Source organism: Gallus gallus, chromosome 1 (genome assembly GCF_016699485.2).
Source record: "Gallus gallus isolate bGalGal1 chromosome 1, bGalGal1.mat.broiler.GRCg7b, whole genome shotgun sequence".
NCBI classification, from domain to species: Eukaryota; Metazoa; Chordata; class Aves; order Galliformes; family Phasianidae; genus Gallus; species Gallus gallus.
This window is the reverse complement of record NC_052532.1, coordinates 172,847,057-172,861,895: the sequence shown is the minus strand read 5'-3', so window position 1 is coordinate 172,861,895 and position 14,839 is coordinate 172,847,057. Positions and strand designations below refer to the sequence as shown.

At 40.3% G+C, this 14,839-nt stretch overlaps 1 long non-coding RNA gene across 1 annotated transcript; it reads right to left on the bottom strand.

Moving 5' to 3' along the window:
• Window positions 1-5,232: 5,232 nt before the first annotated feature.
• LOC112532822 lies at window positions 5,233-14,525 on the bottom strand. The gene is made up of 3 exons (XR_003076249.3): window positions 14,243-14,525; window positions 8,533-8,583; window positions 5,233-6,538 (listed from the first exon to the last, which is right to left on the bottom strand). It is a non-coding gene; the product is annotated as an uncharacterized LOC112532822 (long non-coding RNA).
• Window positions 14,526-14,839: the final 314 nt, after the last annotated feature.

Here is a 14,839-nt window from a genome sequence, read left to right as displayed (position 1 = left end):
CTGTAGAATTAGTATATAGATGCTATCATGTAAGTGCCACCTAGTAATTAGCAAACATTATTACCGAAGCAGATCTGAGTTCCTTAATGGCTGATGACAATTGTTCTTAGCTAATGCTGATACACAAGTGCATAAAGTGACCAAATGCAATATATCACAGTTTCTAAGGTTGTTTTGAATTATACTACTGACATTTTATTACATATATTGGGCTGGACAGCTTTTAAAATTTAATGTAGTGTTTGCTTTGGAATGGAGGTCATCTCTGTGGTTATGGATTAGTAGTGCAGCCTGGCTTTTCCCACTCCCTGTTACCCCAGGCTACAGCTGAGGAATATTTTTTGTTTGATATTGCCAACTTAGAATTTATAGGTGTGCAGTTCACACCACTAGTTGCCAGAGGCACTCATAAACCCTTCTTCTTAGAACAAACTATCAATATATATCCCAATCAGGAGAGCACGCTGAAAGCAATGGCTCTTTGTTTCCCTCTGGCTGCAACATACTATTGCCGGCAATGGAAAAATGTAGGATTTGGATAAGAGGAAAACAGTGAAAGCCACTGTAGGAAATTTTAACCTACTGATGCATGATACAATGATTTAGTCCTGTTTGGAGCCATTCTACGTAGAAAATCAGGCTAAAACCTGTACTTCATCTGAAAGTGACAAAGAGGACTCAGTAATCAGGGAAGCTCAGAAGAGGAGGAGTGATGAATGCGAATATCTTTCTCCTCTTCCTCTTCTGCTTAATCAGAACATTTTTGTCAAAATTCTGCAATTAACACTCCTTCAGAGAACCAAGGGATCTGGTAGAAATGTATTTTCAAACTGAGATTTCAACAGAGAAAGGAACGCCCGAGCTGTGTATTTAAGGTACTGATCTAGGATGTGAGGAAGCCTTAATTCAGAGCAGTTTTTAAATGTCAAGACTGCTTTCAGGAAGACTGAGCAGGGTCTGTCTCCCAGGACAGTACTGATCACATATCCCTGCACACACATAGCATGGAACGACTTCACTCTTCATAAAAAGCGTTCAAGAAGAGGCTTTTATTGCATTCCAGTGGTAACCAAAAAAAAAAAAAAAAGTAAACCACAGAAGCTATTACAAGAAAAAAAAAAATTAAGGCCTGTCTTTTAATCAAATCAACCATGGAAAAACATCAATGAGAACTCTAGTGGGCTGCAAAAATGGGTGCTATGTGGAGGGGAGGTTTTTAATAAAAGAATAAAAGAAGGATGGATGATAATCATGACAAACATCTGCTGAAGAACAAAGCAGGTGAAAACCATCTTCATCTGTCCAGGCCTACAAAATCTGCCCGTGTCCTTCCTGCAATAGAAACAGGACACTAAAGGCTCAGCTTTCACCATCTCCAAAGACTTGGCCAGAAATGTGGAACAGTTGAAAAATACTTGAGACTGTATAATTTAGGAGATCATAAAACCAGTAGGAGAGTATGAGAATTATTTAGATTTATGAGCCGAGGGAAGTTATTTAGACATCCACACGGTCAGAATCTCTTCCATGAAGTCAAACTGCTTAAAGATCAAAGTATCTGTATCAGCATTATCACCAGGCATCCCAAAAAAGCTGCGACATACAACAGATGCCCCCTCTGTCTGCCCTCAGATCGTCAGGAATTAGCAGTTCTTACTGCTGTTGGGCAGGGCACACAACATACATATGTAACATCGAAGGAGATGGATACTGGCAGGAAAGGAAAAAACACTGTTGAGAAAGAACTTGGATGGAACACTCAAAATAACACAATTTGCACATTCACTTGATGAATTTTGTTCTTCAAACCTCTAATTTTCATCATGTATATATCATTTTACATAGAAACTCTGGACTATGAGAAGTAAGCATATTTCCAGTAGTAGCAATGGCCAACAAGCATTTCTAAACTGATGCTGAAAATGAAACAAACTGCTAACATGCATTTGAAGGAATTATAGCCACCATCAGGTAATAAGGCTCCTGCAAATTAGAATACTGTAAATGAATGCTCATAACTCTGTGACAGTCACACAAAACTATAGCACTTTTTTCAGGAAATCAACTGTGGCAGTTCTTTCTTTTATTTTCTGATCAAAACATTTCTGAAATAAGGATTAACTCGAGGGGAAATTAGTAATCTATACTGTATTCTGTGCCAATCTATGCTTTACGTATGAACCTAGTTTGCTTTTTAAAAAATTTATAAATAATCACTTCTTTAAACGTCAGTGGACTTTTGTGTACTTCACAAATAGGAGAGCTGTTACTTCATGAATAGGAAAACTTTAAATGTGAAAACATCCTTTGCCTTCTTAGAAATAATTAAAAAAAAAAAAAAAAAGATCTCTTATAAAGAAAATTGTCCAGTAAACAAAAGCAGTAGAGCTCCACTGACTCCAGCAGAAAAACAGAGGCTTCCAAGTCATGGAGATCTGCTGAAAGAGATTCTGTGGTAAGATACTCCAAAGCAAACTTGACTAAACTGTAAATATCCTCTTCAGTGCTTCTGCTATACTTCGGGCAGGTCCATCAGTATTTACCCTCCTGTACCCTTTCCCTATGCAAAAAATAGCAGAAAAATGTCTGTCTCTGTAGTGAGGACCAGTGGATCAGACAAATTCACATATATACGTTACCCACCAGCACCACATCTCTCAATCTCAAGGCAGTATTTTGGTTGAGTGGGTTCGATAATTCACCTAAAAAGTGGGAGATAAGGGACTTGAGGTTTTCCGCTCTGCCTGAAGGAGTTTTACTCTGTATCTACTGCTGCATAGGAGAGTTCCTTGATCACCTGCTTCCATGGGCCTCTGCCAACCCTCTGCTGAATCTGTTACCCTTATGTAAAACATCTGTTGGGACAGAGAAAGTAAAGATGATGTAAATCCAGCTGAATGCCCTAAACATCTAGCTATAGACTGATGTGCTGCCTGGTGCAGGGCCTAGGCTGGCATGCCTGCTCAGGGGACATGTACACGATGCAGCATTTCAGGGGAGACAGCCACCTGTGCAGCTGCTGACAAGTCCCAGCTGCTGTCATCTTTTGTAATCATACAACGTGATGTAAAAGAGACAAACAGAATCTCAAATTCACCTCTTGTCTGGGTTGGTTCCAGCAGACTGAGACACTATTAGGAAAGGTATCGCAATGAGATTGTATCAGAAGTGTGGTACAAGTTTGTGGTCAACCATTACTAGGAGAAATTAATTAAAAACAAGTCATGTGCAGAGAACAGTTACCAGGTCTGATAGGTAAGTAGATAAGGATGGCAAAGCAAAGAGACTATTTTTAAATGGAGAATGATTCTAACAGAAGAACTAAAAAGTAAAAATACTGTGTAAATTATTTCAGACTGGAAATCATAAGAAGGTTTTTAATGATCACAGAGTGGATGCTCCATGGAGTTATCTTCTGCAGCAGCGGATTCAACAGAAATGACCAAGAAGGGTAGTTTCTTATTGTATGAGAATCAAAGAGGGAAGAAAGAGCTGGAAACATTGATAAAACTCTTCAAAAACAAAGGCTGATATAGAGAAATGGAAGACCCTTCTCAACACTAAGTGACATCTCCTGAGCAAAGAGGTTCCCAAGAAACTCATCAAAATTAAGGGGCTTAGCAGACAGCTTCTGGACTCAGAAGGGAGCTCTTACCTGAAGCTCCCTGAAATGAAATAATTAGAGCAGATCAGTAATCCTGAACGGAAGCAGACTAAAGCCTTAATGAACTGTCAGGAGCAGGGAGGTAGATGAATCCCTGTTTCCCCTTCCTCTTTGTTTCCTCTGTGTTATCTACAGAAACAGATCTGTTTCAGAGCATTACTAGCATTGCACTTGCTTCAAGTTCAATGAAACCCTTAAGGGGAAAGCACAAGCAGAAAGGAATCAAGCTAATTGAAATTTTACAGATTTCCTTCAACCAAGAGTAATGGAGGCTAAGATTCAACTTCTGAGAAGGGTCTGAGGCTGCCCAGGGAGGTGGCGGAGTCACTGTCCCAGGAGGTGTTCAAGAAATGTTTAGATGTTGTACTGAGGTACATGGTTTAGTGGGGAAATATTGGTGGTAGCTGGATGGTTGGACTAGATGATCTTTTCCAACCTTGATTCTATTATTCTACAACTAAAGAAACCGAGAGAGGTGACCTGACAAAGTTACTCCAGTCTTTAAAACTGACATCCAGAAACAAATGGTGTATGTAGAGATTGCAGAGAACAGACACCATACGAAGACCATGGATTTCCACAAGCACTTCATCAGTTTCTCTTGCAGCTCTCATTTTGGGAAAATCAGCCTCAAACCCTGCTGGCCCAGAAATTTCTTGACCCTTCTCAAGGCTGCACTCCTCCACTTGGGAGCCTGCCTGCCTGCCTAATGTCTTCTTCCTAAGCACTTCACAACCCAGGGCTGCTTTCCTATTCTTTATTTTGCAGGGCAGCATAATGTGATCTGGAATTTCAGGATGAGGAAAGTAGAAGTCGCACTGAGCTACAGGTGAAGCAGGGAGAAGGCTATTTGAGCAATGTGTTTACAAAAAATCTCCTCCTCCTGGAGACCCGGAACATACACTAGGTTTCCCAGAGGAGGGCAAATCTCCCCTTGTGAAATGAAGGGGGTGACAGAAGGGCCACTTCTACTATAGCAGCAACTGGAACTCCTCTCTTTCCACTGCAGCTCTTAGCTGGTTTTGCAGATTCTAGAAGAGTCAAGAGACACACCTTCCTTCTCAAAGATTAAGCTAATTGTAACATGTTTTACACAATTATTTTTTTTTCCAAAATGCCTTTCCAGGCACATTCACCTTAACACATTACTCTGTGGACAAACTTCTGCAATTGGATCTATTGAATCTTTATCAGTTTGAGGCTTTCTCACTTATTAAAGTGAATGGTGATAATTAAGTATGAAAATGCCCATGTTCCTTTGCTTAGGTTTGTATTTGGTAGCTCTGAGCCACTCACAAATGGACAGAGACAGCAAGTCTGGTGCTGTCTGCTAACAAGCTGCATTGGCAGGATCTACAAGAAACCTACTAAGAACAACTATTTCATAAAATGTTTTGGACAAGATACTTCATTGATCCTAATGCTTTCATCTCAGTTTTTCTGGAGCTGAACTTCAACCAGTTGCCTTTTTATAAAGGCATCCTTTCAGAAAGCAGGGAGGAAACAAACATTGCCTTCTTCATTTGCATTCTCTCAGCTTCTTAAACTGGGATGGACCTCACCCAAAACAGACTACTTAGTGCTAACACATTTATGACTGCCATTCAGACAGAGCCTCCAATAGTCATCCTTCACATTACTATGTCACTTCTGAATGCTGGCACTGCTCTGAACAGGAAGACTTTCAATGTAAGAACTGCAAAGTACTTTACAACACCTGGCAAGTAATTCCCATAGTGATTGAAATACTCCTTTCAAAAACCCTAAATAAATTCATGAGACTGCAGAAATCGTACATGATATCTGGCATTCGTTGCCTTCCCAGTCCTCCTCTGTCTCTCACAGATAAATGCGGTCTTGATTATTGCTTGCATTAAGACAAATTGTATTTAATAAAACTGAAGCTGTACACATTTTTAAAGGACAATGGCTCTGAATTACTGTGTTGAACAACCAGTCCTACCGAGGCAATGGCTCATGGTAATTGCTTGGTTCTTTGTTTTCTGTAGTGTTTTATTTACTTATTTATTTATTTAAAAATAAATGTTTCCCTATGAAAATTGATATTCGGATAAAATTGAGATGAAGGAAACAAAGGATTGTGAAACCATACAGAATCCTGATTAATGGTAAAAATCCCAGCAGAACCAAGTTCTTTGATTCTCACATTTCTGTGTTTAGAGAGACTTCCCGGGAAGCTCATTCTCACATCAGCAGCATACCTGATATCCAGAGAGCAAATTAGCAGGAACTCACTACGGTGCCAGACTTCTATCAGCCCTTAGAGCAGGAAAGATTTACAACACGAGGCTGTATAATAAACCATCTTTATGGTGATAAATCAATTCTCAGAAAGGAGAGAGGAATGTGCTCCTGTGGGCTGCTGTGGTTAAGGCAAAGGGTAGACATCAAAAAGAATATAATGCAGTATGTACTGTATACCGTCATGGCACTGCTGTGTGAGATATGGCAGTTCCTGAAACCTTTTCCATCATTGCCCATCTTGTGACTGTGACATTTCCTTTTCCTGTGTGGATTCATATCTGTAAAGGGTTCTGACATTCTTGGGTGGGAGGCGATGCAAAAGCACAGTTTTGCAGTATTTTTTGAATGAGCAAAAGGGATTTCAAATATATTTTAGTGTTATATGGAGTTGAAACATGTCTGAGGAGATGTATACATTTCTTGAGGGAAGCATAGCAATGAATTTCTAATGAACAGTGGTCAAAGGGTCAAAAGAGCACAGTGCGACTCCTATCAAAGTGATGCGATAAGCTGGAACCACACATCTGCAAAGGCCTTACTGAGAATAAAGATCATCCTGATAACAGGAGTAATCAGCTGTCGTGGCCCCACGAGCACATGTTGCTCTCCCTGGAAAATAAGAAAGGATAAAACTTAGAAAGAAACAGCATTTCAGGCACACATTCCTGAAACCAAAGCTCTACAGTGTCTTAGTTTCAGCTGGAATGGAATTGTTTTCTTCACAGTGTCTGGCATGATGCTATGTTTCGGTTTTAGGAGAAAAACAACGTTGATAACACAGTGATGTTTATAGTTGCTGCCAAGCAGTGTCGTACAGAGCCAAGGCCGTTCTCAGAAAAAGGCCCAAGGAGCTGGGAGGGAACACAGTGAGGACAGCTGACTTAAACTGGCCAAAGGGATATTCCATACTGTATGACATCATGCGGAAGGAGTTTTGAAGGGGGTGGGAGTTTGTCTCTGGCTCTTCTGCTGCTTGGGGAGTGAGCTGGGCATCAGCCCAGAGGTGGTGACCAAGCGCTTGTGTATCACTTATTATATACATTCACATATATACAGTCATAACTACTACTGTTTTCTTCTTCTTTATCTTAGTATACAGTTTTATCTCGACCCATGAGTTCTACATTTTTTCCCCGATTCTCTTACCCATCCCACTGGGAAAGGTGGGAGTGAGAGAGCAACTGTGTGGTGTTGAGCCACCTGCTGTGTTAAACCACAAAATACAGCAAATAGCAATACTAGCACTTTTGTCACGCATGAAAAAGCAGATCTCATTTACCAGATATGCAAGACACAAATCTGAATAGTAGGAAGAATCTACTTAAAAACTACAAGCTTCTGTTGCTTTCAGCAACCTCTCGATCAAGGAAGAAGAAGTGAATGGGAAGAAAAGACTGGGAGCTAGTGTCCTTGGAACTGGCAAGGGGACAAGAACTGAAAGGTGCTTGGATGTGGCTCCATTTGCACAACTGTTGCATGATGTGGACACCTGCAGCTGAGGCAGTCATCTTTGAATCCCTTTACTGACAAAGGAGATAAGAGTTTCCAGAGTACAGCTCCTCTCACTCTACAGTAAACACAAAAATGGAGATGCACTGCTATAAAATGCCTGTTTCTCTCTTTTGTCTATAGAGATTAGGATGACCAGCTCTAGTGGAGACATCTTAAACTGGCATGAGGAGTCCCACCTCAAGATTCATCCCAAGATGAATTTCCTTTCCAAATCACCCTGCCATAATACGATACCTGCCTCAATGACAAGATAATTCCTTACAGAAATGAAGTTGTTGGGGATATTCTTGCCTCCTGAAATAAACAAAATTTGAGAATGGTGTTTTGCAAACAAATGTGTTTGGACCTCAGAATAGTATTTAACCATTTCCATGTGTTATTATTTCAAAAACTGGTGATGTTTGTGTTCCAAGCACAAACCAATGCTGACTATGGAAATGGGGTCACTTGCTTTTGTGAACTCATTTATTCATATGCCAGAACAAAAGCCTTAAGTATAGCTACATATCTGAATTCTTGGCACACCTGAAATCCTGAAGGAGCTCAAATTTGCAAATAGCTATTTTTATCTAAACAAAAATAAATCCCTGGGGAAACTGCAAATCTCATTGTGATGTTTCCAATGAAACAATGCCAGCTTAAGAATAGCATAAACAAAACTTGCTTCTATTTGCTTGCAAAATATAAAATTTGTAGATTTAATATGGGAAAAAGCATGTGCTAATGACCAAGCCATGGGCCTGGGCTAGAGAGCCTACTGCTTTTTGCCACCTGTACAGCACCTTAGGAGAAAGATTGCACAAACTAAATATTACACAGAACATAGCAAGACAGGCCTATGGAGCTTAGTGACACTAAGTGCTAACATATAAATATTTAACAACCTCTGCTTCCAAGAAAATTCAGTCAACATGAAACATAGATTAAGATTGTGTTTCATGAGCCTGCTCCAGTATTAGCATTAATGAGATCTGAAGTGGCCAGCCAAAATAACAAAATAGTTGCTAGAAAACAGCAATTAAGCTATCTGCCATGCTGTCTTCATCTGTCTGATGATGGTCTGAGTTCAAGCTGCAGTCAGTGATACTTACCAAAAGTCACAGAAGATTAGTAAGTCAGGTGTCCCGGTCCATGGTGCTGGGCTGAAAGATAAAGTGGAATTCATTTAATCTGTTAATCAGGATTCTAACATTCAAATGCCCTATCCTGAAGCTTTTCTAACTGACATTGTGTTGAATGATAAAGTTAATATCAGTTGACAGTTTGCCAGAAGCCATTAACTTAAACTCTTAAATTTGTTTCAAGGATTGTTAATTTTCTTGTGGTCTTCAAAGAGGAAGAATCCAAGTAAAAAAAACAACAACAACAACAAAAAACTTGCACACACTCTATATTTTCCTTTTATGAAGCAGAAAGATCATTCATAAAAGTTTCCCTACACATTTTTTTCTATTTTTTTAAGAAGTAGAAATGAAATTAGACTTTTGTTTATACAATACTCTGCACTGGCCCTGGATTTATTTTTGAAAATTCATAAACTCACCTTCCAATTTAAATTGAATAAATAGGTGCAGCTGAGTAAAGGGACAGAGTTAGGACATAAGGCATATGTTTTCATTTTAAAATTACATGTAAAGGAACACATACAGACAAAGCAAAGAAAAAGAAATATATAGAAGAGTGTGCACTGTATTCACGATTATGAGAATAAAGTGAAAAACAAGATTTGATGCAACTGTGTTTTGCTTTCACATAGCAAACGCTCAGCTGTGGCTGGCTGACTCCCACCAATGGCCCCAGAAACAAAGATTCCATTGCACTCAGCAGCATATGTGTGTCCTCAGGAATTATCCTGTATCTCATGGTATTGCATCAGGGAGATGGATTTGCTGGTGAGAGTACATCAAAATCACTAACAAAATGCATCTACAATTCTTCTGTAAGAAAATGCTCCATTCAGAAACATTTTCTTTCTCTTAAAAACAAAGAAAATCTTCAGTCCCACATAACAAACAGCATCTGTAAGTCTTCAAATAAGGAACCTAGTAATTCTACTTAATTCTATCATTTCCTTACCAAAAGTACATATTAAGACTGTAAGCCAATTCCTTTGTGTACATGAAATAATTAAGGTACTGCAATGAACCACATTGTTTCCACAAAAAATAAAATCAAGGGCAATTGTGTGGGCAAATGGGATTTTACAGTTTTTGTTAAATGGTAAATAAAGAAGGCATAATTTTCTTAATGTTAGATTTTGTCCCCTTACTAATAAGAAATATTATATATACATATAAATCTTTGTAGTTATGAAATATAAAAGAAAGTATATTAAAAAAAAATGAAGATATGGCACAACAACTTTGTGGAACTTAGAAAACACAGATGTCTGTCTCATTTTGAAAAATAACTTATGTACTTTTCTGCTAGAAAGAAACTGCGTAGCCTCATTTGCAAAGAGTTTTTGCCCTCCTTGAAGAAGAATTTGAGAACAACTTCTCTATTTGTTCTGAAAACTGTTGAAGATTTTATGACAGTGGAAATACATCTTCCTAACATATATGCGAGGCTATTAAATCAAAATATTTTATTTCTTCCCTGCATTTTATACGTTAGTTTAACAACATTTGGGACCTGTCTGTAATAGGAATTTAATCTGTTTTCATCAGCACTTTTTTACAGTATTTACAGTAATCCTTCTTGAATTATTTTCATCCACATTCCACATGAATGCTTTCCATTTCCTGCCTGTTTGCTCTAGGCAGTCGCAGATACTGGACTTACACAGTAAGATCCAGATCTCATTTTTATTAAATGGGTCAAACATTTTTTCCATATTGCGTTCTTCATTATATCTCAATATTTGGTCGTCGGCTCAACCAAGATCTAATCTTTACATGACAGAAGTGATATAATATACATGAACTATTTCCAACACACCCAGTTAAAATGCTGCTAAAGATATTTTTTCTGCATAGGGAAATTTGTTGAATAAGCAAATGGAGATCCTTCCCATTAAAGACAGCAGAAGTCCAGGATGCTCCCACAGCATCCTGCTTTATCATTTGGGGCTTCATACTCTCAAGCCATTGAAACACCCAGTTAGATGATCAGAGACCCAGTTCTTAATGTGAATATTTCATGGCTTCTGATCAGCAAAAAACCAAGTTTCTACTGCACCAGGAGTAAGAGATGGCCATTGCACATTTCGCAATGGGAATACTGAAGAAACCTCTTCGTAGCTCCATGGAGAGCTGCTCTGAGTTTACAAACTCCCAAAAAGGAAAGGAGACAAGAAGAAAACGAGGAGTGGAGAATGGCTGCCATATAAATATCCTTGTTCACAACAAATATGAATGTTCTCAAGTGAACAATCAGTATTTTAAGTCAAGATCCAGTTTTATTTTCATGGACTTCTTCAAGTTTCCAGCTTGAGGCTCTATCATGAAGCAGCTTTGACAGCAATGAATCTTGGAGCTCTTAGTCTATTTTCGTTTGGAGTACTTTGCTGAGAGCTCTTTTAGACTCAAAGAAATAATGAGTTACAAGCACCAGTTAATTGATTTACTTTGCATTGTCTTTCAGAAACACAGTAGGAGTTACATTGATACACTAAGTTTCAGCCTAAGGCATTTTCTAGATTTCATCTAACTATCAGGATCTTTCATCCCCATTTTCCCCTCTGCTGCTGACACAAGCTCCCATGAAATGCTCAACTACAGTATCAAGCCAGAATGGTGGATTCCCAAAGAAGAGTCATTTCTCCATTTCTAGCATGAATCAGCATGAATTCTAGACTTGGATTTCTTGTTAGCCTTTAAGAACACATATTTAGAGCAGGTAGCTTGTATAAACAAAAGAATCACAGAGTCATAGAAGTGTTTGAGTTGGAAGGGACCATCAAAGGTCACTTAGTCCAACCACCCTGCAATGAACAGGATCACCTACAGGTAGATCAGGGTGCTCAGAGCCACATGCAGCTTGATCTTGAATGCATCTAGGGATGAGACATCCACCTGGGCAACCTGTGCCAGTGCCTCACCACCCTTACTGTAAAAAACTACTTCCTTATATCCAATTGAAATCTCCCCTGTTTTAGTTTGAAATCATATCCTCCTGTCCTATCACAACAGAAGCTGCAAAAGAGTCTGTCTCCTTCTCTCTTGTAATCCCTTTAGATACTGAAAAGCCACTCTCAGGTCTCCCCAGAGCCTTCTCTTCTCCAGGCTGGACAGACCCAGCTTTCATCCTGTCCTCACAGGGAGGTGTTCCATCCCTCAGATCATTTTTGTGGTCCTCCTCTGGACGTGCTCCAACAGGTCCATGTCTCTCCTGTAGTAAGGACTCCATATCTGGATGCAGTACTCCAGGTGAGTTTTCACCAACACAGAGCAAAGCAGCAGGATAACCTCCTTTGCCCTGCTGACCACACTGCTTTTGATGCAGCCCAAGATACAATTGGCTTTCTGTGCTCTGAGGGCACATTGTTAGCTCGTGTCCAGCTTGCCATTCATCAGAACCCCTACGTCCTTTTCACCAGGCCTGTGCTCCATCCTTACTTCCCCCAGCTTGTACTGACAGTGGGAATTACTGTGACCCACATGCAAGATCTTGCACTTAGATTTATTGAACCTCATGAGGTTCACTCGGACCCACTGCTTGAGCCTGTCTAGGTCTCTCTGAATGGCATTCTGTCCCTCAGGTGTGTTGACTGCACCACACAGCTTGGTGTCATCCACAGACTTGCTGAGAGTGCGCTCAGTCCCACTGTCAGTGTCACTGATGAAGGTATTAAAGAACATCGGTCCCAACACATACTCCTGAGGGACCCTACTCGTCACTTGATCTTCATCCAAACACTGAGCCATTGACTACTACTCTCTGGGTACAATCTTGCAACAAGTGAAGTTGATAAGTAATCTGATTTCTATAAATATCTGCCTTCACTGAAATACTAGCCTCAAGAAACTGTAGTTCTTCCTAGGTAGATGGCTATGCATCCAAGGGACAGATCTCCAGGCCATAATTATGCACATGTACCATTGAAGAAATGTGTTTGTATGTGAGTTTTCAATCTTTAATCATATTCTGGGATTTGATTATACCTGATAATTAGTAAATTTCCTGATACGTCTGAATACAATGTAGAACATCCAGTGTCCAACTCTCCACGTGTTATTTCAGCCCGTATACATCCCAAAGGAACCTATTCTAGCACAATCACTGCCTGAACAAGACCAACCCTGAGGGATTCACTTCTCCTTAGCATCCATTTACAGTTAGTAGGGAAAAATAAGGTCTGTAGTGTGGACTTGAAAAGTTGTGCAAGAGAAATTCCATCCAATCTGATTTCTTCAGGCAGGATGTGCCTGCCAGTCAGCTTTCTCTGAAGGCGGGACCATAACATAGACTAAATGAGGTAGGGGTTAGGGACACTGACATAATGCAAACAGTCAACAAAGACAAAGGCCTTCATAAGATCAAAGAAAATCCCAAGTTGGAAGGCACCCAAAAGATCAACACTAGATTCCAACTTGTGGACTTTCACTCACTGAACCCAGAATCATCAAGGCCTGAGATGAGTTAAAAGTTCCTCTCCTTTCTCTTAACGTACCACAGGTACTTCAGGTGCAAGACTAATTAGGTACAGTTTGTTTCCCTCTCTCCAATCTCACAGTTCTCTCTCCTTGCTCTGATGAGATGACAGGACAAATTATGCCTCACTGTGAGAAGAACATCACTCCAAAGCAAAGTCCTACAGGACAAAAATGTTCATTATACAGATTACTGAAGTGATTCCAGTGATGCACTACCCTGCACAAACAAGGATGGCTGCTAATAATTAATAATTCATAAATAACACCTCCAACCACCAAACACCCGGAGACATGGGTTTGGTTCCATTGTCAGCAATCTTTGCTTGACTGATCCATTTAACACTGGAAACAAAGAGAAGTGTAGCAGTAGTGCAGTATATATATTTTATAATCAGCAGCACTGACAAGATCCAAAAATACCAGGAGAGGATCAGGACCGCACAACATCAGCAAGACTTTGTTGGAATTGGAATGAACTATGTCTAACAAGTCAGGCAACATGATAACTATGACCAATGTCTTCTAGCATATGCTGCGAGGGTCTAGCAGCAGGTGGCTGTCCCTTGGGTCTGTTCTGAAACAGTTCCTCTCTCAAGGCACTGGCTGTAGAAAACTCACTGCAAATGGTGCTGCTCACTTCCTGGTGGTCCCCCCAGCAAAAGGAACAAAATCTCAAGCATCCATGTGCCGCTTGAGCCTTGAAACTGGAGGTTACTTCACTCTACATGATCCTGGGAGATGGCTTCAGAGAGCTCAGTTTCTTGAGTTCCCCTCAGGTCCTGTTTTCCAGGATTTTAAAAGCATGAGTGTCTGATTAGAAGATTCACAAAATGGCTTGAGTTACTGTTTTAATAATAAGAGAACTAAAGTTAGTAGTGGCCAGTGAACACTTGAGTAAATTAAAATTATTGGAACTACCTTTAATTCTAGGTGGCAGATGGAACTGAATTTTTGTGCAGGGAAGAAAGGGGAATGAAAATATTTTTTTATAAGAATAAAATGCTGCTTTACAGCAACAGCACTACAGAGAAAAAAGAAATGTAGTTTAGCAAAATCTGTGCCCAGGAGACCGAGTGGGAAGCTCAGTGAGTGTGACAAAGGGGATTAAGGGAAACGATGTCAGAAATGCAGCTCGAGCAAGTGACAGGTCACAGGAACTTCAGGCAGATGCTCCTAAACCAAAATGAAAGCCCCATGTCAGTACCTGTCCTTATGTGGTTCTCAGGGGTCTCAGACTGCAGACTGCACCTGGAGAGCTATTGGCTTCTATCTGCAGCACCCACAGCTCTTCTGGAAGTCCACCCAGCTGTTATTTCTTGTGGCAACAACACTTCAGCCTGACTATGCCCATGAGAACTGCATAAAAATAGCTGTCCCTGCGCATCTCTTGGTGCCATTCCCTGCGTGGTTGTCACTTCGAGTTGAGCTGCAGCTCACTCAGCCATCACGGAGCAGTGCCAGCCTGCAGCCTGGGGCCAACTCCCATCCCAAGGGATGCAGGCAGCTGGTCAGAGCTCAGGCAGTGTGTTTACCCCACTGCATAGCCTGTGCATGGTATGATGTGTGGATTACACAATTTTCCTCCTGCTGCTATACAGAGGCCGCTGTTTTACCTGTCACACCCTCCTCTAGTCTGTCTCAAGTTCAAACACTCATCAACTGCCTCACTGTGCTTTCATTTCGTGTTACTGGTTTACTTTTGATGGTTAGCCAGAGTAAAAGGTCATGCAATGTGGATCATCACTGTATTAGCAGCATCTGGAAAAATTTCTGCATAGGAAGTAAGACTGCACTGAAACAG